This window comes from Delphinapterus leucas, chromosome 2, assembly GCF_059928025.1.
Source record: "Delphinapterus leucas isolate spDelLeu-1000000601 "Yukka" chromosome 2, BTC_Dleu_Yukka2, whole genome shotgun sequence".
Lineage (NCBI taxonomy): Eukaryota > Metazoa > Chordata > Mammalia > Artiodactyla > Monodontidae > Delphinapterus > Delphinapterus leucas.
Window position 1 is genome coordinate 86,462,473 of NC_143130.1, and position 27,627 is coordinate 86,490,099.

Below are 27,627 nucleotides of genomic sequence, written 5' to 3' on the forward strand. Positions count from 1 at the left end.
GTTTTTTCTAGATTAATGGCTCTGTTGGGACAAGTTGGGATGGGGGAAGTCTTCCCATGCTAATGTAAAGGGCCATTCACTTGGTTTTAGGCTCTCTTTCCCAGAATGAATTGCTCACCTGCCCCAAACCCCTGCTACAGAAGTTCTGGAGTCATCACTGATTCAGTGGTAACCCCTAATAACAGAGTGGTGTATGAATAATGAGACGTGAATACTGAGAGTTTGGAGGAAATGGCAACATTTTTGCGTAATTGTAAGGTGTGTCCCCCTCCCGCCACCCTAACTGATGCTCATTTTGCAGGTCAGCTACTTTTCTTGTCAGCCGTGTGGCCAAAGCGAGCAAGAATGTCTCTCAGACTGTAGCTTTGAGGAGGAAGAGTTCAGATTGCCAGGACTGGACTAGCACTTTTGAATTTCCCAGAATGCCAGGTCCTTTGGTTTCCTCGGGAAGCTCTGTATCCTTCCCTCCCGCGTCCACCCCTGGGCTGCTGGAGTTTGGGGCCACTCGGGTCTGCAGCCCAAATCCCGCCTCATCGTTTGGGGCCAGGGAGGGCAGGGCGGGGTTGGGAAGAGGGCCCAGCAGGAGGTAATTGTTGCCTTGCAAGGGGAAGGATGGCTTGCGCCCTGGGGACTCTGGGAAGAAGGCCCACTCTGGTGGCGCGGATTGGATCTCCGCACGAGCCTAAAAACTGTGGCGCAACTAAAGACGTCATAAATAACGGGAGGGACGTTAGGCGGGGGCGGGGCGCGCGATTGCTAACGTGAGCCGTTGCGTAGGCGCTGGCATAGCGGTTCAGCTCGGATGCAGGATGTGGCTCCTGCTCCTCACTGGCCTGGGTCTCTGACCCTGGAGCCGCCACATGTTATGTCCCGGCTGCGCCATTGGTTGCCTCGGCTCTTCCTCACATGGCAAGGACGGTGGCTTCTAGTCCAGGCAGTTCAGCCTCCGGAGTGGGCCCTGGGCCCCGTCCAGGTGACCCCCAACGCCCCGCGGCTGACAGAGGCTTGGTCTTCACAGGCATCAGAACCTCTTCCCAAATTGCCCCATGCCCTTACACCCCTGGCAGAAGCCGTGGGCTTTAATTACTTAAAGCCCTTGTCTCCAGTCCAGATGTTGGCCCCCCCTCATCAGGAGTTGTCTGAGACTGAGGTTCCATTCCCGGACACGGATTCGGTTGGAGAGCTGCCTACAGGGCCAGATCAGTTTGCTGTTCCACATCAGGATCTGAATAACAAGCAAACGCAACATCAAAAGCTCCCAGAGGCAGTTCCAGTGCTAGACTGGGATCAGAATCAGCCCTTCGTTCTCCCTTCTTGACACAAAAATAAGACTAAACACATAGATCTAGAGGAGGCTGAAGTTCACCAATCATTTGAAATACTTGTTCCACCTCTAGGTAGTAATAGCTCAAAACCAATGAAGTTTATTGTTTAAGCAAACGCAACATCAAAAGCTCCCAGAGGCAGTTCCAGTGCTAGACTGGGATCAGAATCAGCCCTTCGTTCTCCCTTCTTGACACAAAAGTAAGACTAAACACATAGGTCTAGAGGAGGCTGAAGTTCACCAATCATTTGAAATACTTGTTCCACCTCTAGGTAGTAATAGCTCAAAACCAATGAAGTTTATTGTTTCACCCCCAAATCTGAAGAAAGATCTAGTTCAGCATCAACGGCTTGACAAAACTATTGTTGGAAGTATAGGCCAATTTCAAAAAAACACTCAGGGTCTAGAACAACAGTTGCAGGGTGATTATTTAGATCCCAGTATGGATGCCATTTATCCTGAGGAGTGCCTACCTACGGATTTTTTGGAGGAGCCCAGATGAACCTACAGAACCCCCCTGAGGAAGCTGAAATTTCTCCATCCCAGCAGGATGGCCCAGTGCTAAGTTTGATCACTTGATTAAGATGGTTTCTTCCATATCTCTCCATGGTAAAGTTATTTTTCCCCTTGGTAATTGATAAATAATCTGTGGGGTGATACTTTGGGATCAGTGAAGATCCTACTTTCAAACAACTCTTCACCCAACTGTGCATCAATGATAATCTTTGTCTGAATCAACTATTACATTGATAGTTGCAAAATGACACTTTCCTATTCTATCATCCATTTTGTATTAATTAGCTGACATTATTCTATACAGAAGAGCTCCCCCACTTTTCCTTCTGAGTATCACTATGAACTCATGTGCTTTTTTAAAAATTAACTATGTTATACCTTATTATAATGATAGTGTTATTCTTTGGAATGTTCCTTTTGTCTAGATTTGGCCAATGTGATCTCTGTTACTGTTTAACCACACGATGCTTTTTTATGACTAGAATAATTTCTAATATATTACTACTCACAAATGGGAACTGACAGAGTGATTCCAGAAGGTGCAGTCTTATTCAGACTCTTCTTATAAGTGTGCCTTCTTCCTGTGTACTCAACCCAAAGTGAGGCTTTTGGGTTGGAAGGAGATACTTCTGAATTAAAGTACAGATCAATGTCACCCAATTCTAATCCCTATTCCCTTTTTTGTAGGCATACCATACCTACTGCCATCCTAATCCTTCTGTTGGGCACATCTCTCCTCCTCTATATTTATTTCCAACAGTCAAGAGCAGCAATTGGCCAACCGGCCCCTATTCAGTTCTGCAGTCCATACGCCCCAAGAACTCCTTTTTGCACTGGTCTGTGGTGGCCTTGATCTACCTCTTCTACCTACTCAAGTAACTCTTTTACCACGAATTTAATTATCTGTGTTTCCATTTATAGGGACTTACCTAGCCATGTGGCCTGTTGCCTCTGCCAATTTAAAAATACCATTGAGGTTGTCTGTAAGAGAGTCAAGCTGTGTTGTGACAGTGGATGCCTGACAGACTTCACACGTTGTGGTGAGTCTCAACTGTGGGATAATAAGTTTTTAATTTTATTTTATTTTTAATCAATAATGATAATTTTAAAAATTATTTGAAAATAAAAATTAATGATGTAATTTCATTATTTTAATTAATTCATTCAGAGTTCCAGCTCCCTAAGTTTCTAAGACCTCCCCCCTTGGTAAGAATCAGAGTCTTGGTTACATTATTAAGCTAATAGTTGCTCAGTTACATTGTTAGCTTAATAATGTTACTGATACACATACATAAAGGGACAAGAGAAGGGAATGGAAGCGGGAAGGGAATTAACATTAATGGCCCCATATCCTATGCTGTGCTCTCTGCAAATGAGAACTTATTGATATAGTGCATCACAGTTTGTTAACTGATTTTATATACATTAGGTCTCAGTTACCCTTTACCTTATAGGACAGGTGTAAATATATTTTTGTTTACTTTGTTTGTTTCTGCAATTTTATAAAGAGTACAAGTGATGCTGTTTTATGTCCTATTTGGAGCCTGAGATTTCTGGTTCCATAACCGGAAGCTGCTACCTAGCCCTTCTAATGGATGGGAGAGCTAGTTTATTCTTAGACTGTCCAGCTCTGAACTTGCTCTGAATCTCAAACTTTTCTATCCACAAAACACTCAGGGGCTTTCAACTATTTTGCTATATATTAGATTTATTGGCCCTAACTTGGTGACTTCCAAAATGTGCTTTCATGCCCACGTAGCTTGAATCCAGGTCTCTATCACTGATCTAGAGCACATCATAAATAATAACACTTTGCTACTTATATAAAGACAATATTGCTGATTTTTCAACACAATGTTTTTTTTTTGTCTGTGACACACAGCTTGTGGGATCTTAGCTCCACAACCAGGGATTGAACCCGGGCCACAGCAGGGATAGTGCCGGGTCCTAACCACTAGACCACCAGGGAACTCCCCCAAACAATTTTTTTACTAGTTGTATTACTCCCTCCTCCCCCAGAAGTGGGCAGAAAAGGCATTTTTAATTTCCTTTTAAGGTGAGGAGAAACAAGTTCAGAGCTGTTAAGTGCTATGACCCTAGTGCCCCGGTCTCCTCTCCCCAGTTTGGGGCTCTCTGCAAGCCCATGCTCCTCCTTTCTCATGACACTTCCCTCCTCCTTTGACCCTCAGGAAAAATACTTTTCATCCTTTTGGAAGAGAAGCCCAGCTACACAATGGTATACATTACCTTCACACAGTCAGAAGCTTTGGATGGTTCCCCAAGTAAAGCTGGAAATATTAGAAGTAAAATGAAATGAAAGCAAAGTAGCCATCTGACAGAAGTTGCTTTTTCCCTCCTGCATTTTGGACCTCAAGTATTATTCCATTGATTTGTTGAACATTCCACGTTGGCCTACAATTGGGCAAATCTCTTATACCCCAGATCCCTGCCCAAATTTTAGCAAAGAGCTCAGGCGAACATAGTGATTTTTTTCTGTATAGAGCCTTCTGTTATGAGGGCTGGGATATATGGAAGCAGGGACTGAGCAAAGGACTCGGTGGGTGGGTGGAGAAGGAAATGTCCAGATGACGACCTGTTAATGGCGGTTGTTGTCGTGGTCATCTGTGATAGTAGCACGGACACAAGCACACTAAAGGGGTGGATAGAGGAAGGCTCACACTCCTCTGCCTCTGAGGAGGGACAGGATGGGGTATATAAATTTGAGGAGTCACAGTAGATCTGCAGAGAGTCCAGCTGAGTAGGGGAATATTTGTCTTCCAGCCTTGGATTTTCTTCAGTTCTGGCCCCTGGGAACCAGTGGAGTAATCCTGAATATAGTTAGTATATTTCACGCTACAGAATTTTCTGAGTAGATAGCCACTTTTTCAAGAGATATCTTTTTCACATTTTGTTGTTGCCAGTCATAGGCTTAAGTGTGTGTTTCTTTTTCTCCTAAGTGGCACTCAAACGTTGAGTGATTCCTAATTTATTTGGCTGTGGACTGGCTAAAAGCTCTCCCATCAGTCTGCAGTGATCAAAAACAGTTATTTTTGACAGATGAAGAAACATCTGTAGGGAATGCAGAAGGATCGTTGAAGGTGTTACAAGCCTGGAAGAAGAACAGCAGCGAGCTGACTATTGAGTCAGAGAGGGCATCCTCAGATAAAGTGCTGTCAGCTTGTCAGGCTTCATGAATGAGCAGCTGGACTTTAATAATAGAAGTGATATTATCAGTGCACTGAATTACATACTGCCTTTTATCTCAGAGGGGAATCTAGGAGATGTGGAATCAACATTATTACCATTCATTCAACTTCTTTTCTCAAATACACAAGATGGAGATATGCCACTGGGCATTTTGAAAATCAGTACAAGGAGCCCTTCTGTTAAACCTGTACCCAACAATTCAACTAATAAAAATAAATTGAAGAAACTTCACTTTCTGGAAAATTTTTAGATGCAGAAACTGAAGAAAAATTTGATGAGGTTAAAAAGGAAGAAAAACCTGCCACGCATACGCGTTCCACCCATTTAAGTGCCATGTTTAAACTCTGCATCTTTCAAAAGAAATTGGAAGCTGCCCAACCACAGAAAGACAGCCTAGCAAAGATTGAGATTACAGAGAAACACCTGCTGAGAGTGAACAGGGTCCTCAGGGGCCCAAGGGGCATACAGAAAATGCACCTCAAAGCAGTGGGAGATGAGAGCGTCAGGAGGAAACAGAATGCCCAGCAATCTGTGGCGAACACTGCCGAAGAAAGAAGGCTCAGGAGGCCATCCCCAAGAAAGCTGAAACAGCTTCTCATGGTGCAGAGGCCCAGGCAGCTGGTGGGAAAGTCGTCCAATGCAGAGTCTTCATTCATAAAGGAACACAAGGCAGCAGGCTCCTCTTCCCTGAAACAGTACTTCAAGGGCAGGCCTTGTGCCTCCATCCCTCCAAAATCCCCATCTGAGGTTAAAAGCAAATCAAAAGACTTATCCCACACTATTTTTGTTTTAGAAGCTGTAAAGGCTAGAGTTAGAAATATTGAGGCTCCTGAACTAATCTTACCTTCTGGTGAAAAATACATCTTCCATGAAACTCAGTCTCATCGGGTCCACAGAAAACCCAAAGTCAAAAGGAGTCGAAAGTTCAGAAAGAAAAGTTCACTCAATAGAATGATGCTTGCAAGCTCTCCGTTCTCTGTAGCGAGGAGTCTCATAAATTCCTCTCCACGAGAGGCTGTTTCACCTTCAAGAGAAGTGACTTCTCAGGAAAATCCTTTTCTAGCATTATTTTCTCTTTCAGACCATCCTACAGAACACACTACTTCAGAAAACAATACTGCATAAAATGTTTCTGATGAAATTATTTCCAGAGGAAACTCTACTCTGCCAGGAGGAAACGGCCCTGGAAACACTACCCATAGGAACGTCTTCACTGCACATTCTACTGTTGCTGCAGACAACAGTATTCCAACTGTTCAACACACCAACAAAACACAATGGGAGTACCACAACACGGGCACTGAATTATCCTCCAAGCCCACAGGCTTCCCTTTCCCAGGGCTCATATCCCCAGGTGATCAAGTTGAAACTCACCTAAACCAGCAGCTACGGTCCCTCATCCCCAACAATGACATGCGAAGGCTCATTTCTCATGTTATCCAGACTTTGAAAATGGACTGCTCAGAGACACACGGGCAGCTGGCCTGTGCCAACCTCATGTCTCAAACAGGCCTCCTGATGAAACTTCTCAGCAAGCAGCAAGAAGTAAATGTTTCCAAAGCGGAATGGCATACAGACCAGTGGAAAACTGACAACTATATCAGTGAAAGCACAGAAACCCAGAGTGAGCAGAAAGAGCAGGAGTCAAGTGAGGTGAGGATAACCCCTGACACATGGGAGCTGGACTTTTACTCAGTTTAGGACATGCCATTAACGTGCCCAAGCAGGAATACCATGGGCTCCTAGTCTGTATCTTATCTTCAGCCATGAAACTGGCTAAGACAGTGATCTCCCACTTTGCTCGTTAGAGAGTGTGCCACTATTCCTTGGGTAGACGAGAAAAGGCATAACACAAGATAAATAATGTGTAGATAAATAAACTGTAGGAGAAATTGCTAATGATAAGATTAATAACATTCAATTTGGCTTGTTCTTATTGAAGCTACTCGCCTGAAAGGATTGGGTTTTATAGTATTTTAAGAATAGTTAACTATCATTTAGAATAGGATTGAAAATAGTTAGCTTTCATCCCTTCCATCTCCTTGTTTTAGAAAAACGGTTATTTATTATTTTTAGCTCACAAAAGAAGTTCCAGGATATGGCTATAACAACAAACTCATCCTGGCAATATCTGTAACTGTAGTAGTGACGATTTTGGTTACAATTCTCTGTCTCATTGAGGTAAGGATGATAATTAATTCAGATTCAGAACCCACAAACTGAGAATCAAAGCCACCTTTCCTCCTACTACTACTTGATCCTTGTCTTTAATCATGAGGACTGAATACACTTCGTTCTTTTACTGAAAAGTATATTCCCAGGATTTTTTGTTTGTTTGCTTGTGCTTTTGTTTGTTTTTTTTATGTGCGTTGGGTCTTCGTTGCGGTGCGCAGGCTTCTCATTGTGGTGGCTACTCTTGTTGTGGAGTACGGGCTCTAGGCACGCGGGCTCAGGAATTGTGGCGCCCGGACTTAGTTGCTACGCAGCATGTGGGACCTTCCCAGACCAGGAATGAAACCCGCGTCCCCTTCACTTGCAGGCGAATTCTTAACCACTGTGCCACCAGGGAAGTCCCCACAGGATTTTTAAAGGAACTCCACTCCCAGGAGATCTCTATGGAATTGGATCCATGGTAACAAGCCATTGGACTATTTTGACAAGTGAAGTTTATAAGAAGGCCAGAGTTGACATGATAGTAAAATTTCTTCAACACAAAAAACTATGCTGATTTGTTGTACTCACCTGTCACTCTCATTGTACTGTTGATTTCTTTACTTGTTGGCTGAAATGATAGATATAGGATCTCCATACTCATGGAGCTATCAGTCACCCTGGGAGGGCTAAAAGGACATGCTTAAAAGATAAAAGTGTGATCTCGTCAATTCCTTAGGTTTACTTAGCAGCTTTCTTCTCCGGTGTATTAGGAATTGTGTAGATATGTTCCATTAAAACACTGCAAGTAAAATCCTGCAGCAGGCTACCCTAAAGTATGTCATAGTTATAGTAGCCTATTCCTGGAGCTAGCCTGTTTACCTTTTGTTCAGTTACATAATGGTTTATTACTTTTCCCAACAGGCAGTTGCTAACATTAAAAGAGTGACTTTAGTAAGCTGACAATCTTGATTCTACCCTACCAATCCAACCTACTTTATTGATCTTTTCTCTTGTAATGGCAGGCCCCCATTCCAGCCAAAGCAGCTCCTCACTATACGCTAGTTACACCATACCCATTCCTACTTTTGTCTGTGCCTTTACCCATCGAAAATTCCTTTATTTTGCTTTGCCTGTGGAAGTCCTATGCACCTCTTAAAGAAGTTCAGATATCTTTCTTCATAAAGCCTTCGCTGAATACTCCAGCCCTCCTGATCCTTGTCCTGTGAGGTTTGTCACCAGTTCTTAGGGGCCATAGCAAAGCAGTCCCCTCCCCTCAGAACTCACAAAAGTGGTAAGCAGTTTTTTAAAAGGCAGCCCCCCAGGAGAGAAACAGCAAGGTTAGCACATCGTGGAGCTGAGCAGAGATGTGTAAGGACCAATGGCTTCCTGGCCTATCAGACTTGAATAAAACCTGACATGATGTACTAACTTGTCAAGAGAAATGTGTCTATCTGCAGGAGGGTTGGTCAGTAGTGAAAGCATAGAAAAGGTGAGGAGAGAACAACATGGGCAGTGCCCATCCTCACATTGCCCGAGAGTAGAGATGGCACCTTAGGCAGCATAACTGAAGAGTCAGGCCCACCAGCCAGGCTGTGCCTGTTGAGGAGATGGATGGATCCAGCTACCTCAGACATTCCCATTAAATTCTCGATTCAGCTGATTCCTTTTCTAATTCTGTTCTCACCAAGTAGCCTTCGATTGTGATTGTGCTTGAGTGTGCCACGGAGGCCTGTCTCCACAGAAGGTAATAATTAACTGATTGTGCAGACACGGATGCCCTGTGTGTAGAACAGATGTATTTCTCCTTGTCAAGTAATAATTTGGCATTCTGCGTTTTGATCAATCCTGTGATATTGATAAAGTGAGACCGCCACAACAGGAAGACATGAGTTCTCTCTTGGTGAGGAAGAGGATGATTTCTGAGCCTCGGAGGCTGGGGACTAGCATGGGGTCAGCTTGCTAGTCATTGGCCATTGCCCAGACTGTACTCTCTACATCTCCAGCTGGCATATGTCCTTTTGCTTTTTTACAATTTCTGTAAAGTCCCCTTTTTATTGTTTTTACCTTCTATGTAGTTTAACCTTGCATTTGTTTCCTTTTGTTTTGATTTCGCCTGCGAGACCTTAGTTCCCCAAGTAGGGATTAAACCTGTGTCCTCGGCAGTGAAATCGAGGAGTCCTAACCATTTTTTTGTCTCCCCACTTATATGATAAGCTTTTTGAGGACAGGGGCCATGCAGTGCTCTTCCTATGGCAGACAATAATGGTGTTCAACGGAAGAGAGATGAGGCGTTATGTCAATTCCACAGTGAGGAATAATGCAGCCGAATATTTATTTGAAGTAGCATAGAGTCCAGCAATAGACCCATGTTTTCTTAAGACTTTTGAAATGTCATGTTTTAATATTTGAATCAGTGAAAAAAATGAATTAATGGTGATAGAATAGCTACCTAACTATTTGGGGGGTAAATAATAGCAGATCCCCATTTTTCATCTTAAATAAACATATTTCCATAAATGTGAAGAAAGACCACGTAAAGGTATTAGAAGAAAATAAAAGCAATATTTTTATAATCTTATGGTGTGGGAAAGAGCCTTCAGAGCCTGATGCCACAAGCAGAGCCTTTGATATATTCCACCGTATTGTCTGTGACACCAGCTTAGCACTGATTCATGCCAAGCGTAAGAGGAAGAGTTTTCCATGTATTGTCTGATTTAATGCCCACAGTCCTGTAAGGATGATATTACTATCCCTCCTTCATAGATGAAGGAGATCAATGTAAGGCCCCAGTGGCCAAACCAAAAGCAGAAGCCAGCTTCAGCCGACTGCGAAGCTTGTGCTCCCTACTCCACTCTTTTTTCTTGTCTCCTTAGAGACAAAAAAAACTGGAAAGATTCGAAACACTGAAATTCAATGAAAGCCAGTATTTCTTTACTATAATGAGTTTTTTGTTTGTTTGTTTGTTTGTTTGGGCGTGGCGGGGTTTGGCCATGCTGTGCAGCTTGCGGGATCTTAATTCCCTGACCAGGGATTGAACCTTGGGCTGGCCACAGCAGTGAAAGAGACAAGGCCTAACCACTGGACCACCAGGGAACTCCCAAGAGTTTTATAAGTCAACAAGAAGAAGACAAACAATCCAGGGAAAAAGGGGACAAGGGCTGTGAAGAGTAGGATGTGTGTTGACAGTCAGCCACCATATCTGCCCGACCTCTCCTCATGGCTCCTGTGCTGTGGGTTTTGTTAGCCAGGACTTTGTCACCTCATGACGTAAAAATAATCCATAATCTTTTCTTCAAGTACTTTAATAATCTGTCTAGAATTTGTTGTATTTGTTTTTTTGTGTGGTTGAGGTAGGGGATCTAACATTTTCCCCCTATATGAAGATCTAATTGTTTTCAAAGCTTTCACTGAATGGTTTAGTCTTTCTTCCCTGGTCTAATATACTATCTTTATCTGGACTCTATTCTGTGATCCAGTTATCTTGTCCTGTACGAGTACCAATATCACACTGCTTAATTCCAGTTGCTCTATAACATATGTTATATCTGGTAGGGCAAGATCCTACTCTTTGACCACCTTTTTCATACATTTCATAACTATTCTTACATATATTCTCTACCAAATGTCTGCTGGCCAGGTTTTATTTAAAAATTATTTTGGCTATAAATGGATTGCATTGAATTTGGAGGTTACTGTGAAGAGAATTGATCTCTTTACAACCTTCTAGGAGGATGGTATCTCATGCCATGTAAGTACATCTTAATGTCCTTCAGAAAAGTTTTAATATTTTCATCACATAGGTCTTACAAATTTTTGGTTAAGTTTATTCCTAGGTACTTTATGCATTTCTATTGATATAGTAAATGGGATGTTTCTTCTGTTTCGTAGTTATTTGTGTTATATGGGAAAGCTATTGAGGCTTATATGTGGATCTCTTGATTTTGTATGGAGCCATCTTACTCATGTTGCTTCCAATAAAATTTCGGTTGATTCTTTTGGTCTTTTTAGGTCTCTCTCATTTCACGTGCAAATATTTTTGTCTCTTCCTTTCCAATACTTCGTTTTTCTTATCATACTGATTAAGACCTCCTCCACAGTGATCAATAGTAGCAGTAATCATGGGCATCCTACTCTTGGTCTTGACTTTAAAACAATGCTTAGGTTTCTGCTAGATACTTTTATTTTCTTTTCCTACTTCTAAGAGTTTTTATTAGGAATTATGTGTTGAACGTCATCTAAAACAGTCAATAAAATATATCGCCTGCTGCATGCAAGTCCCTATGTTAGGTACTGTGGAAGAGTCAAAGGATTATTAAACAGGGTAGAATTCCTTTCCTTAAAAAAGTTATCATCTCACTGGGTAGATAAGATTTAAAGTAAAAAGGAATGAATAAGGATTTGGAAATAGTTGTAATGGCTAATCATGATCACGTTTTCTTTCAAAACAGATTTATTCTCATAGAATTGCAAAAGAGGAAGATAAAAAAAGAAGCAGAAGGTAAATATTGGTTTTGAAAGCAGAATTTGACAACTAGAGGAGAACTTAGAACTCATCTATTTCAATTTCCTGACCAAAGGCAGGAAGAATGTTTAATTACCCTAATGGTTTACCCTAATTTATTTATTAGCAGAATTAGCTCCCCAGCCCAAGCTGATTTAGAACAGGACTGGCACCGATTCATCTGCTTTCACTAGTCCTTTAAGGAAAGAGGGTGGGCGGGGGGAGGTTTTGGTTGTACCTGTTCCTGCTGGCCTGATACCGGGTTCCTAGGCATCAGGCCAGGCCAGAGGCCTTCTAGGAGGCTCCAGGGTAGGGAAGGCCACATGATTGGGGATGTAGGGCCTGGCCTCACTCAAAGCTGACAAAAGGTAGAACATATGAGTCCCTTCTGTAATTTGGCAAGGAAACTTCGCTTCTCATCCTACAGCTTTTTATGCCCCTACTCTGCATTCCCTTTATCCAAACCTCATAGAATTTTAACCGGGAGAAACTTTAGACAGTAGTTTGTCTCTTCCTTTAATAATAAGGCAATGGAGAAGGAGAAAGGTAAAATACTTTGCCCCATGGTCATACTGCTAGTGATTATGAAAAGGAAGAGGGTTCCTTTCCACTGAGGACTTCTCTGCTGATCGCACTGTGCTTGGGCTGTGAGCTACGTTTTATGTCACAATTCAGTATACACATACTATATGGACATAAGTATTTTCTGAAACAAATTTATTGTGCACTCTGATGTTTTTCTCTTCTATTTGTATTCAAAAAGAGTATTTTGTGTTTGCCTGCTGGTCATGGCCTTTAAACTGATCCCACAATTCACTGACACCTCAGTGACAGCCTGCAGTATGAAAGTCAGGGAGGTATAGATAACTTTGCTCGTTGGTTTCAGGTGTTTACTTGGTGTGATTCAACTTATAGGATAGAGCAGCCAGGACAATAAAAGCACCTTCTCCCCACACCCACACCCCCAGCAAATGCTGCATGTGCGACTATGTCCGAAGCGGACTGGTGTGAAACACATCTAGAGAGTAACGTTTTTCTGCCCAGCGCCGTTGTGCAGTGTTTTCTCTGCACAACGTCACTTGACCAAGGACCGAGAAAGATGAGTGGGGCTGAAAATCCTGCCTATACTCCATGCTAAGCTACATGTAAAAGTCTCCCCAGAGACACTAGGGGGCCATTTTGGACAGACAGAGAACTTCTGGAAGGACAGCATGCATGCAATGATTCTCAAGATCCCGGGTCTCTTGTGATTTTGCTCATTGTGATTATGGACTGAGGTACCCATTTAGTCCTAATACGACCAGAGATAACACATTGTGAGAGAGATGAAAAATGACATGTAACACTAACTGTGTGTGTTTTCCTCCAAGGGGCTTTTTTCGATTTCTGCTGCGTAAGAGAAGCTCAGGGGAAAGTGAGAGGTAAGTTTGAGGAGGAGAAAATACTGTGGCCAGAGAAAGCAGGGGAGATGCAGAATTAATTTTTCCCTTTCTGTTTCTAGGAGGGCTCTTTGAGGAGAAGGCGGCCAGTTTGGCATAGGGATACGTATAGGCCTCTCAATGCCACACACAAGGAAATTATGGCACAAAAGCTGCACGACAGGGAGTCTTCTGAGGAGGATAAGATATTTCTCCATCCCAGCAGAAGGCCCAAACTTGTCATCCAGAGCTCACTGAGGAGGCTGAATCTTTACCCCAGGAGACCACTGCTCAGCATCCACAGACCCCTGAAGAGATTGAATCTTTTTCACCCCAGGAAGAGGCCCAGACTCAGCATCCAGAGCCCACTGAAGAGGTAGAACCACCTCCACCTCAGCAGGAGGTTCCATCTCAGCCTTCAGAGGCCCCTGAGGAACTAGAAACTCCAAGTCCTCCAGAGGCCCTCACCCGGCCTTTGGAGACACTTAAGGAGCTTGTAGTTCGACCAGTAGCACATCATGGGGTAAATGAAGCTCAGCAGTCAAACTTGTACAATTTCACTATTAAACCTATGGATATGGCACTTACCATAACTCCACAGGTCACTAAATAGGTTGATCCTTCTCCAGTCCATCAGGGACCCTATCTCAGCCTCCAGAGAGCCCTGAGGAGGTGAACCTTCTCTACTCCATCAAGACGCCCCAACTCAGGCTCCAGGTCTCCCTACTGAGTATGTACATGAAATTCCAGTGAGTGAAGAGGTAGCATCTCTACCTGGCGTTCAGCGTCACGCTCATTCCAACTCGCCCAGTGTTACACTTCAACCTCTGGATTTGGAACCTACCATCACTCCAGAGCCCACTATGGAAGCTGAATTTCCTACAGCTCAGCAGGAGGCCCTGACTCCAAGTCTTGAGCATCCTGGGGGTACAGAATCTTCTCCAACCCAACAAGAGACCTCAGCTAAGCCTCCAGAGTCTCCTGGAGAGGTGGAGCCTTCAAGGGAACAGGAGCAACCAGCTCAGCCTTCTGAGCCTCTTGGGGAAGTTGAAACTTCTCCAACCCAGCAGGAGCCCACAGGTCAGCCCCCAGGGCCTCTTGTGGAAGCTGAGCCTTCTCCAAGTGAACAGGATCTTCTCCAAGTGAACAGGACTCAGCCTTCTGAGCCTACAGAGCCTCCTGAGGAGGTGAAAACAGCAACCCAGCAGGACATTCCAGCTCAGCTTTCAGAGTCTTTTGGAGAACCTGAAACCTCTGCCACCAAGGAGGAAGCCTCAGCTCAGTATCCAGAGACCCCTAATGAGGCAGAATCTTCTGCAACCCAGCAGGAGATCCCAGCTCTGTCTCCAGCGGAGATAGAAACTTCTGCAACCCTGCAGGAGCAACCAGCTCAGCCTCCAGAGCCTTCTTCAGGGGAGGTGGAACCTTCTCCGACTCAACAGGAACAGCCAGCTCAACCTCCAGAGCATCATGAAATGACAGCTTCACCTCCAAGTCACCCTCATGCTCAGCATTCAGGCTTATCCAGTGTCATTGTCAAACATGCAGATGTGGAGCTTACCATAATGAAAGAACCCACTCCAGAGGTGGGACCTTCTCCAAATCAGTGCAAGCCTTCAGCTCAGCCCTCAGTGCCCCTTAATAATGCAGAATTTTCTACAATGCAACATGAGGCCCCCACACTGCCTTCACAGCCACCTGAGGAGGTTGAACATTTGTCAGTTCAACAGGAGGCTCCAGCCGAACTCTAGAAGACAGTACACATAATAAACCTTCAGGACAAGCGGAGACCCCAGCTCAGTATCCGGAGCATCGTGGAGAAGAAGTTATACCTGCCACAAGCCAGCTGTAGACTCCAGATCAGTTCTCACAGGCTCCTGACGTTGTACCTTCTCCACCTCAGCAGGAAGCCACAGCTCAGCATCCAGAGTCTCATGGTGAGGTGGAATCCTCTCCAACTCAGTCTCCAGAGCTCTCTAATGTGACTGTAGTTTTCTCTCCAGAGCATCCTGTGACAACAGTTTCTCCTCTAGGTCAGGATCAAGCTCAGCTTCTGCAGTGGCCCGATGTCACTGTTAAACCTGTGGATCTTGCACTTATCATAACTCCAGCGTTCACTAGTGAGATTGAAACTTCTGCACCCCAACAAGAAACCTCGGCTCAGTCTACAGTCTCCCCTCAGCAGTTGGAACCTTTGTCCGTCCAGCAAGAGTATTCAGATCAGCATCCAACCCCCTCTGAAAATGACGAACCTTCTCCAATTCAGCAGGAAGCCCCAACTCAACCTGAAGAGCTTCCTGAGGAAACTGAACCTTCTCCAAGCCAGCAGGAGAGCTCAGCTCAGCATCCAAAGCCCACTGAGTGTGTTGGACCGTCTCCAGTCCAGCATCAGCACCCAACTCAGCCTCCAGGGGCCTGTACAGATGGTGCAGCTCAACCTTCAGTACATAATGAAGTGACATTCTCACCTCTAGGTTAAGGTGAAGTTGAACATCCAGTGTTGCCTAATATCACAGTTAAACCCATGGATCTGGCGGTTGTCTTAACTCTAGAGCCCACTAATGAGGTTGAACATCCTACAGTGCAGCAGGAGAACCCTACTCAGACTCCAGATCCCCCTGGAGGGATAGAGCTTTCTTTAATCCAGGAAGAGGCTCCAGCTCAGCTTACAGTTCCATAGGGGGGCTCAGATATATCTCCTGAGGCCCCTAAGGATGGGTGGTACCTTCTCCCACACAGCAGCAACTTCAGGCTCATTCATCAGAGCTCCCTGCAAAGGTGGAACCATTTCCAGTCCCTCAAGGGACTCTTCCTCAGCTTCTACAGCTCCCTGAGAATATGGAATCTTCTCCAGTCTAGCAGGAGTTCCCAGACCTACCTCTGGAACCCCTTAAATAGACAGAACCTTCTCCAGCCGAGCAGGAGGCCCCATCTCAGCCTCCAGCGCCACCTAAGGAGGTTGTAGCACAAATTCCAGTGCATTATGAGATAAAAGTTCCAACACTAGGACAGGACCAAGCTCAGCATTTAAACTTGCCCAGGGTCAGGGTTAAACCTTTGGACCAGGGGCTTCCCAGAGCTCCAGAACCTACAACGGAGCCTGAACATTCTGCAGCCCTGCAGCAGACTGCAGTTCCTCCAACATAGCCCGAGGTGACATTTCCAAATCCAGAGCAAGTTCAGGCTCATCATCCAACCTTGACTGAGGTCACTATTCAACCTTTGGACCTTAAACTGATGATAAGGCCAGAACCCACTAAGGAGGATGAAACTTCTCCATCCATGTAGGATAACTTAACACAGCCTCCAGAACCACCTAAGGAATTTTTTGTAGCTCAGCCTCCAGTATATCAGAACCCAATAGTTCCAACACCAGATCAGGATCACACTGAGCTTCCAACATCACCCAGTGTCACAGTTCAACCTTTAGACCAGGGGCTTACCACAACTCCAGAACCTACTATGGAGGTGAACATTCCACACCCCTGCAGGAGACTATAGATTCTCCAACATACCCTTAGGTGGCACTTCCAAATCCAGAGCAAGTTCAAGCTCAGCATCCAACCTTGACTGAGGTCACAGTTCAACCTTTGGACCTGGAACTTACATTAATTCTGGAATCCAGTATGGAGGTTGAACCTTCTTCAGCAATGCAGCAGACCCAAGCTCAGCCTCCAGAGCTCATTAAGGAAGTTGTAGCTCAGTGTCCATTGTATCCCGAGGTGCTAGTTCCAGCCCCAGATCAGGATCATGCTGAGCATCGAACATCACCTAGTATCACAGTTAAACCTTTGGACCTGGAGCTTACCAAAACTCAAGCACCTACTACGGAGTCTGAACATTCTACAGCCCGGCAGCAGACTACAGCTCCCCCTCCAAAACACCCTGAGATGACACTTGCACAGCCAAACCTGACTCAAGTCACAATTCAAACTATGGATATGGAACTTACCGTCACTGCAGGCTGCAATATGGAGACTGTACCTTCTCCAATCATGCAGGAGACCACAACTCAGCCTCCGGAGGCACCTCAGGATGTAGTAATTCAAGCTCCATTCCAGCAGGAGGTGACAGTTCCAACTTGAAGTAAGGATCAAGGTCAGTATTCAACATCGTCGAGTGTCACAGTTCATCATGTGGACCTAGAGCAAACCACAATTCCAGAACCCGCTATGGAGGCTGGACATTGTACATCCCTACAGCAGACTACAGCTCCCCCTCCAAAACACCCTGAGGTGACACTTGCACAACCAAACCTGACTCAAGTCACAGTTCCACCTGTGGGCCTGGGAGTTAACATATCTCAGCAACCAAGGGCATCTGAGACAGTTCTTTCAGTATCCACAGGTCTTCCTGGTGTAAAATATACCCCAGAAAAGAAGCAGCCAGAACAGAATGCCACCACAAACATCAGCATATGTGAGCTGTGTACCTGCAAAAATGAGACGCTGTCGTGTGTTGGTCTCAGCCCAAAGCAGAAGCTCTACAGAGTGCCTGAGCCAGAGCCTAACGCCTACAATGGCACCTTCAGCATCATGTAAGAATCGCCTCTCCTCATTTGTTCTCTGCATCCTGCCTGACATGGCAGCCTTTCTTCAGGTCTTCCTGGGTCCTCCTTTTCTCCCCAATCCACATCGACTGACTTTCTGTTTACACCTTTTGTTTGTCAATGATTCCTCATCTTCATTCTCCTTCTTACTATTTTTCCCTCTCCTCCAGTCTTTTACTTTTAATTGCCCTTATTTTTTCTTTCTCCATTTTTTACCCCATTATTTAATGCCTTAACATCTACTCTTCTCCCATCTTTATTCCATCCTCTTTACAGCGACATGTCCCTCTCCCCATCTCATTTGTGGTAATAGAGCAAAGTGGTTAAGAGTAGAGATTCTGGAGCCAGACTACCTGGGTTTGAACCCAGGTCTGTCATTTATTAGCTTTATGACTCAGTTTCCTCATCTGTAAAATGGGGATTATGGTAGTCATCATGTCATAGGATGACATGACTCCTCAATCTCCAAATGGCTCCAATCTCATTGGGAGATTTAGATGAGTTAATATAGGTAAAGCTCTTCTGTCAGTGCCTAGCATATATCTTAGTGTTAGCTATTATTATTATTCCATCCCTCAGTTATATCTAGAGCTCATCTTTTTCCCCTTGGTTTCTATATGTAGCACCCATTTTGTGCCCAACCCAGGGCTAAATACTCTGGGAGCCACAGAAGTATATGGCATTGTCTCCAGAACATGACAATGACAAGTGGGAAGAAAGGGGATATGCCTTAAAAGGGAGGTAATATATAATTAAGTTTTAAGAGAAATAGAGATAGGTGCTGTAATTCACCAGAACCTGTAATCACAGGGGTGAGGAGGTCACAGAAGGCTGCATGGATAACCTAAATCTTTAGCTAGGACTTAAAGATTGGCTGTGATTTGTCAGAAAAATAAGAGGCAGTACAGTCTAGGCAAAAGTGTGACTGCAGGGATGATCAGAATTTTATCGATTAGTCTGGCTGAAAATAATTGGGTTAGGCAACAATGAAAGGTAGGATTATAAAATTCCTTGGCTATCGGCAATGGGTGTTTGAAAGTTACGCTCTAAGTTATGGGGAGCCACTGCAAGTTTTCAAGCAAGAGAGACAAATGATTAATATAAGAGGCTTATTTTAGATTTCATATGTAGAGGGATCTAGAGAGGAAAGCTTGATTCAGGGAAACCAAATAGAGTGCTTTAGCAAAATCTAGGAGTAAAGTGAGAAGGGGCCGAATTAGAGTGGTTGTGGTGGAAGTAGAAAGAAAAACCTGAGAGTACTACAGAGGAAAAACTGGTAAGATATAGTAATTGACTAGAGTTGTGGGACTGTGGTACAGGAAAGAGAAAACTCACATGTGTTGATGGGCAGAATGATGGTGGTATAGCAGGTGGAAATACAGCAGTTGGGAAGCAGAGGCAGTTTGAGGGAGATGAGTTCAGTCTTAGGCATCTTTTATTGGTGAGGATTAAGCAAGCAGAAGGCTCTGTTTGAGTGAAAATGTCCCTCAGGCAGATGGGCAGACAGGTATCCGTTTTGACTTATTTCTGACTCCCGTGAAAAATGTGCATATAAACTGAATAGTTACATTGTTGCTGAGGGAAGAGGACAAAGCTAAAGCAAAAGATTCAAAGTCATCCACTGAGTTAGTGGTTGAAACTGAACCTCAGGCATTTAACAGCTTGTCTTAAACATGTCTAATTCATGGATACATTCTCACTGTTTAAAAAAAGAAATGTCACAGAAGTGTATAAGATAAAATGTGAAAATTGCACCCCACCTTCCCTACCACCAATAAGGTAACTCCTGTTACTGTTTTGATGTGTGTCCTTCCTTCCGATCTCTTTCCTTTGCATTTTGTTCTCCTAATGAGGTAATAACTTTATTCCTTGCTCAGTGACCTGTGCTTTTCCCTATGCAATATGTTGAAGAGATATTTTCGTATTACTCCCTATAATTTCTAATTGCCTGTATCCTTCTAACTCATGCAGAGATTCTGAGGGGACTGAGCCAAAGCCTTGATGTTTCCTGGCATAGGATTTCTTTATATTTATTTGCTGATATTGATAAATGTTTGCCATTTTTCTCATTGATTTGTAGGAGTCATTTTAGACACAAAAGTGATTTTGGAAAAAAAGTAATTGGCATGTATCCAAGAAATTGGACAGATAGGAATTTCAGGTTCTGAGGAGATGCCTCATTGTTTGTGCCAGTGGCCTCACAGTATGTTTTTATTACTTGTGCACACTGAGAAGCCGATAAGCTGTGGGAACTGGAAAGCTGGTCTTTTCTGCATTTGAATATTTCCCACTCGGTGGCCACTATTCTTTTCCTTATTCTCTACATTCTCTTCCTACCTATAAAAGGATATGAACTGTGTTTCTTCACAGAAATTTCCAAGGAAACTCTATTTCTTACATTGATGAAAGTATATGGAAGTCATACTGCTGGCCTTAGAAGCTGTGAGTATACTCTCCCCAAATATGAATACAAAAAGCTAACTGCATTGTAAGATCCTTCTTTGTCCAGAATTTTGAGGTCAATACCTGTGAGAAAAGGTATTTCCCCTTCCATATCCCAAAAGCAACCTAATGATTGACATTCTGTGTTTATTTTAAAAATTAAATTTGGCAGGACCTCTTTAAAATCAGTAAGAGACAATTTAAACTTATTTTCCGTTATACAAGTAATACATGATTATATTCTCAATATATAACAATGAAATAACAGATATAGTGAAAACCCTCCTTGTGCCCTAATCCCCCACCCACTACTTTGAGTTTTGTATTAATCCTTCCAGACTTTTTTCTGTACGTTTGAGTACATGCATATTTACAGATAGCAAAATAGGTTTGTGTGTTTTTCTTATCTTTTTTATACATAAGTAACATCCTGCAACTTGATTCCTTCATTTCATGATATGTCTTAGATTTCTTTGCTTCCCAGTACATAGAGCTTTACCCCGTTCATTTAAACTCTTGCATAATATTCCATAGTATGAATGTATCACAGTTTAATAATGTCCCTATTGAAGGATGTTTAGATTTTGTCCAGTTTTCTTGTTACTTGCATTGCTGCAATGAATATCCTTGTACATGCATTTTTGTGAGCCTGATCATTAATTTCTATAGAATAGTTATCTAGAAATGGGATTGTTGGGGTGAAGACTATTTAGATATAAAATTTTAATTGCCCTCAAAAATGTTGTGCCAACTTATTTATACTCCAGTCATCATGCTGTGATGACATTCATTTCCCCACACCCTTCCACCACCACTGGATATTCTCCTTTTTTTTTTTTTTTTTTCTGCTAATCTGATGGGTGAATAAAAGGAGGCCCATCTGAATTTGAATTTTTCTTATTACGTGTGAACTTAAATATCTTTATATGTTTACTGAACATTTGTATTTTATCTCTGAATTGTCTGTCCTTTGCCCATTTTTCTGTTACTATTTTTTTTTATAGATTTGTAGAAAATGTCAGTTTGGATACATAAATGATTTTGGAAAAAAACATTCAAAGTAATTTTTCATAACAGTCTGTGGTCATATCTGTAGTTCAAGTTGAATAGACAAGTCATAGATGACTTCTGAATTAATAATAAAAGACATAACAGTCAATCTAAAAACAGGTATTATGACCACCCTTAAAGAGATGCCTCCTTAGTCTGTTATCTTACTGGTAAGGAAAAAAATGCTAGAACCAGGCAATTTTTTTAATTTACAGATTTCGTAAATATTATATGTAGTTTATATTTCCCGTGATGGTATCTAACTTGGAGATTTTATTTCCCAAACTTGTAAGAAAAATGAAAATCATTTGGCACAAGAAATAGATAACTTAATTTCCTCTGGGAGTGGAGGGGAGTGGTAGACTGAGGGACAGAGGTAAGAGAAAATGTTTGAATTGTGTGCTACATATTTTTGGAATTTTGAGATGTGAATATATATTAGATATTTTTAAAAAAATAAATTGAAATTAAAAATTAATTTTTAAAAAGCATGTTTGGGAGGCGATACACTATAACATGAGTCTGGTAAGGTTTGAAGATTTCTAAGTCAGCTTGAAGTTTATACCTTATAAGCAGAGGTTCCTAACTTGAGGTCAGTGGTTCCCCAAAGCAGGATTCCTTAACCTCCCTCCTGCTCCCCAGTGTATACCTCTTTGGCAAGCTGCAGAAGCTTATGTTCTTGAGATAATGTTTTAAAATGTATAATAAGCCCAACTATATAGAAAAACAAAGGAAACCAGCTATATTGAAATAGTTTTCAGAATATTTTTAAAATTAATGAAATAGTAATAAATATGCTTCTCTTAACACATTAAAAAACAAGATACAGTGGTAGGTCTAATAAATATTATAACTCCAGGGTAGTGATGAGAATAAATGATATTTCGAGGTATCTGCAATATATATGTGATATGAAATGACCTGTGATTTCTGTTGGGCCCAAAGTAACTATACTGCTGATCTACTGTGGTTTGTTGCCTACATTCATAATGGAAGGAAGTGCTGATTTTAGTTAGAGATTTGTGAAACCTGAGATGTACTTTTATTTCCCATCCAAGTTTGGCACTCTGGATTCAGTCCTCTCTATTCACAGACCTCTGCCCTAAAAGGATAATCCACAAGTCGAAATTGCATGCACACTTTTGCGTGTGTTCAAGAAAGTGCAGTTTTTTAGGGAAAAGAACCATTGCTTTTATGAAATTCTCAAAGGATTCTTGTCTCAAAAGATTGAGTCACAAATGTAGGGGAGAAGAAAGACATTTCTTTTCCTGTACTTATCCTCATGAGTGACGATAAATGGATAATTTGTTTTAAATAAAAGTATCTGATAGTTGATAATTGTCACTTTCTGAATTCATTCAAAAAATATTTTTCGAGTATCTACTATATGCCAGGAACTCTTTTACATGCTAGGGTTACAGGCCCAAGAATGAAACAGACCAAGTATCCCAGTTCTCAGGGGGTTTACAAATATATAGAAATAAGTATAATAAATAGATATAATTTCAAGCATTGTTAAGTACTTTGTGGAGAAAGAAAGCAGGCGAAGGAGAGTAGATCAGTTCCAGAAAGGCCTATTGTTTGCATTGTGTGTGTGTGTATATACATATATAGTTAAATCAATCAAACAAAGAAACCCTGAGACCTCTCAATTTCCTAGAAGTTACAGAGGTGGAAAGAAGGATAATTGTCAGTAATGCAGAATCAAGAATGAATGTGAAATTCAGAAGATTGCCTTAGACTAAACCCTGGTCAAAAGTGAGACATGGATCTTTCTTAAATGTTACTTCATGCCTGGTTTTGATATTTGCATGGTGTGAGAAAGTTTTAGATCTGGCTTTAACTCTGATTCCCCATAGTTTAAAAATTTTTTTCTTCAGTCAAAATGAATATTTGGAATTTTACAGATTAATGTATTTTGTTTCAGTTATTCAGTTATTGCTTATTTGAAGCTCCTTTTTGGGTAAATTTTTGGGGACTAACTCATTCTCAGTCTAAACTTTACTTCTAGGCTGAATTTACCGTTGTTATTTTAAAAATTTCTACTATCCTGTCATCCAAACAACTTCAGAGAAAGAAACCCCATTAATTTGAAATACATACTGTTTGGTTACCCCCTGTCCTACCATGATATTCAAACTGTAACCAGTCTGATATGGGCATCAGCCAGTCAGAGAAGACAGTGCCATAAAGAGTTGAGGATCATCTCTTTGCTGTACTTACTGAATTCTTGTCAGTGTTCAAAGTTATAATTAGTATATATGAGTTCCACTTTTATGTAGCTTTTTTTCATATACCATCATTTCCTGTGATGTTTGTATATCATGTATGGTGTATACATACAGTTTTGTTACGCGATATGGGGAGGTAGAGTTTTTTCCTACCTTTGAAGGTATGGAAAGGGTTACCATAAATGTCGTTGGACATACTGATTTGTTTCTCTTTTCTTTTTGGATAATTTCCATGGAAATATGACACCACTATTTAGAGGTGAGAAAACAATCAATCTTAGCACCATCTGTTGACCATTCCCCCTAACATGTATTCTGACAATCACTGCGATTCCTTCTAAAACGGTGAATTTCAAATTGAGGTCAGGGTCTTTGAAGCATGCTCAGGGCTCCAAGAGTTCATTGTGGGAATTGAAGTCTTTTGTGTATTTGCTTTAGTGATCTTACACAAATGTGTGTGACTATATTCTGTATAATATGAACCACCTTAATAACTGAGTTGCAGAGTTTCCAGGTAGTAATATTTTAATTCTCATAAGCTATGAGTAAAGAATTAATTTATGAGCTGGAATTAAACTATGAGATGGAATTAATATAAATATGTGACCAAGAGACACTGTGAGTGAAAAGCAGAACGTTTTAAATGCAGAACTCAGTGGAAATAGATTCACAAGGCAACATAGCCTGTGCTCAGATCCCCAAGGCTCCTGAAGGATGTACCACTGTTAATATTACCTGCAAGGAAGGGGATTCTTCCAGGCAAGAGAAACCTACCTTTGACATCTTATATACTTTCTTCTGTACTGGCTCTCTCTACCAGTCCCTCACTCCACTCTTGGGATACTGGCTATGTTCCTTCCTGCTTATCAGATATAAGAAACAGGTGCAAAACACCACGCCCTCCTCCCCGCAGCATGTTACTAGACTTTATTGTGAGACCAGCAGAAGCAAAGGGCTTAACATTCTTCATGCAGACCCAGGCGTCAGGCTTGACTGTGAATCGTTCCTGCTCCCTTCATTCTGCATTTTGGAGAAGTCATTGGCTGCATCTCTCAGTTTCCTAAATTATTCTTTAACTGTCATTTCTGCTGCTCATATACTGAGTTTTTTTTTATTATTGCTAACACTTTTCATTCGTATATTCTTGAGTTGATTAATGGAGACACTATCTGCTTACATCTGTCTGAGGGTAATAATTGTGCTATCCTAAGGTCCTCTTGTGCTTTGTTAACTCTCATTCATTGGCTATAAGCTCTTATGTTTGTTTTTGTTTTCTGTCCTTAATGGAGCTGACTTTCTCACATTGTTTGGTCATTCCTGAGTGTAATTCACCTTTGTAGTTGAGATTCTACTGCATTTCTTTCCTAGCTTTAGGGGAGAAGTGAAATGAGCTGTTGGGGCTTATTACACCCAATGGGTTCCCCTGAGAATAAGGCAGAGGTGGAAGGTGCCTTCTGGTGGCTAGTCAGGGCGTGCATACCTTTCTTCCAGGGTTCTGGGACCTTGCCCACTTTCTAACACCAATTACTCTGCCTAGAAGAAAACACCTTTTGCTGCCTTGATCAAGGAGGGAAGATGTGGGGTTGATGTGTGCTGTAGGCTGCTCCTACCGCACTATTCCAACTGATCACCCTGAAGGCAGCTCGGGGACGTTTCTGGTAGGAGAGCTGCTTCCACACATTGAGCTAAGGTTGTGATTTTTAAGTTATATCTTTTCTATCATTCTTAAGGATTTTGGTGGAAGTTGAAGGGGTGGAGACTTGACATGCTTCAATCTGCCAACTTGAAATAGCACAACTTCTTAGGAAACAATTTTGTATCCCTATTACATCCTAGACAAACTCAGGCAAATATGTATCAGGATACAAATACAAGAAGTTTCAAAGCAGTATTGTCTTTAATAAATAAAAACTAGAAAAATCTCAGTATACACCAACAGTTGAATGAGTAAAGTGTGGTATAGTCATACTTAGAAGTCATACACTTCATCAGAAACATAATGCAAGCCACATAAGTAATCTTAAGTTTTCTGATAGCCACTTAAAAATAAAAGTAAAATGAAACAGATGAAATATATGTTAATATCTTTTACTTAACCCTTATATCCAAAATATTATCATTTTAACATGTAATCATTATATACATTATTAATAAGCTATTCTACGTTTTTTATACTAAGTATTTAAAAATATCCAAGGTATTATCATATCTACACGTAATCAATATAAAAACTAATGAGAGGATCTACATTTTTTTCCCATACTAACTCTTTGAAATCACAATTTGGTTGCTAAATTTTATTACAAATACTTGATTGGTATTTAGATTTCATAAAATTTACAGTCGAAAATGTAGTATCACACATGAAAATTTTGCTAACATAAACATTTTCCAATAATTACATTGAGTATCAGTTTTAGTTTTAATTTTAAAATAATTGAAATGAATTAAATTAAAAATTCAACTCCTTAGTCACATTAGCCACTTTCAAATACTCAGAATCTTCATGTAGTTGGACATGCAACACTACATATTACAGGTAAAAATAAAATAATTTTACAAAATAATGTTGAATAAAAAGAGCCATGTGGAAAATAATACATATAATATGATTCCACTTATATAAAGTTCAAGAAGAAGCAAGACTAAACTGTGTTGTTTATGGCTGATAGCGAAAAGGCAAAACCACATTTCAAAAGCAAGGAAATTATTACTAAAGTGAGCATAGTTGTTCCCTCTAGGAAGTCAGAGAGAGCGTTGTGATTGGAAAAGGGCACACGGGGGGCTTCTGGGATGCTGGCAGGATTCTTTCTTGATGTGAATGGTGCTACTTGGGCATATGTTTTGTAATTATTAAATAGTTGAACAGTTGTTCAATTGAATTATTGAACAGTTATGTATATTTTATGCACATTTTAGTTTTCTAAAAGTTTGTAATGGGGGAAAAATCAGATGGCTTCATTTGCCCTGATACAGTTCTGTGTGGGACTTCCCAATAAGGTTTGGGGAAAGAGAGTAGGGAAGGGAAGCGCTGCAACGTTGGTGCAACCAAGAGCAGGGTTCTAACCAAGACTTCCTGATCTAGAGAGTAGGCATTAACTGTATGATTTGGTGGGAAGAGTGGGTGGTGTGTGTGTGTGTGTACGCACACGCGCGCGTAAGCACATGCATGATGGAGAGAGATGGACACAAAGGAGGACGTGAAAAGAAGGTTTAAATGGAAACAGAGCAGAAATCACCATCCCTAAATTAAATAAGAATTATGTTGTTCAGGTGACACCATTACCCAGCTTTCCTCCACATATAGGAGTTAGTCCAATGTAGTATATAGTTGTAGTTATTTTGCATTTTGATCCAGAAACAATCTTTTCATTTTTCAGAATTCTCAGTGAAAATGATTTGACTGAATTACATAAGAACTCATTTGAAGGCTTGCTATCCCTCTAATATTTGTAAGTTAATCATATTTATTTATGAGTTCTTATCTATAAAGTAGATTATCTATACAGTAATTAAGGGGTTCAAGTGAGATAATGTCTTCAATTTCTTCTAGCAATTAAATTCTACAATTCTGTAAGTCTGTGTAGGGCCCCAGCCCATCGCTAGCACTAAATATCTCCTATTCATTTAAAATTTTTTAACTATATAGACAAGGTATAGATAGAAAAATACCCTTTAGTTGTAGAGGAAAAGTGGTAATGAGGTCTCAGCAATTATAGACTCCCGTATGAACCTTGTTATATACGTGTTCATATAGTCTCCATCTGTATTTACATTTTGTTTATGACCTATGGATCAAATCTGGCCCACAGTCCATTTTTATACAGCCCATAAGTTAAAAGTGATTTTTAAAGGGCTATAAATGAGAAAAAAGAAAACTATGTGACGGAGACTGTATGTAGCCTGCAAAGCCTAAAATATTTATTTATCTGGCCTATACAGAAAAGGATTGAGAAAGTTGGTTTAGTGAAATGAGAGGAATTAAAGTTAACCTCAAATTGTCACCTACAGGACAAGAAAATATAGAACACTTACATTAATATGAATGCCATTAACTCATAGCTTTGATAATTTAATGTAAATTAAATTAACGTTTAAGTATTAAATATTTAAGCAGATGAATTATGTAAACAGTATTGTAAAGGGACTTCCCTGGTGGCTTACTGGTTAAGACTTTGCCTTCCAGTGCAGGGGGAGTGGGTTCGATCCCTGGTCAGGGAGCTAAGATCTCACAT

At 41.4% G+C, this 27,627-nt stretch overlaps 1 pseudogene; it reads left to right on the forward strand.

Moving 5' to 3' along the window:
- The first annotated feature begins 778 nt into the window (after positions 1–778).
- LOC111171843 (uncharacterized) overlaps positions 779–27,627 on the forward strand; it is a 114,795-nt pseudogene continuing 87,946 nt past the window's right edge.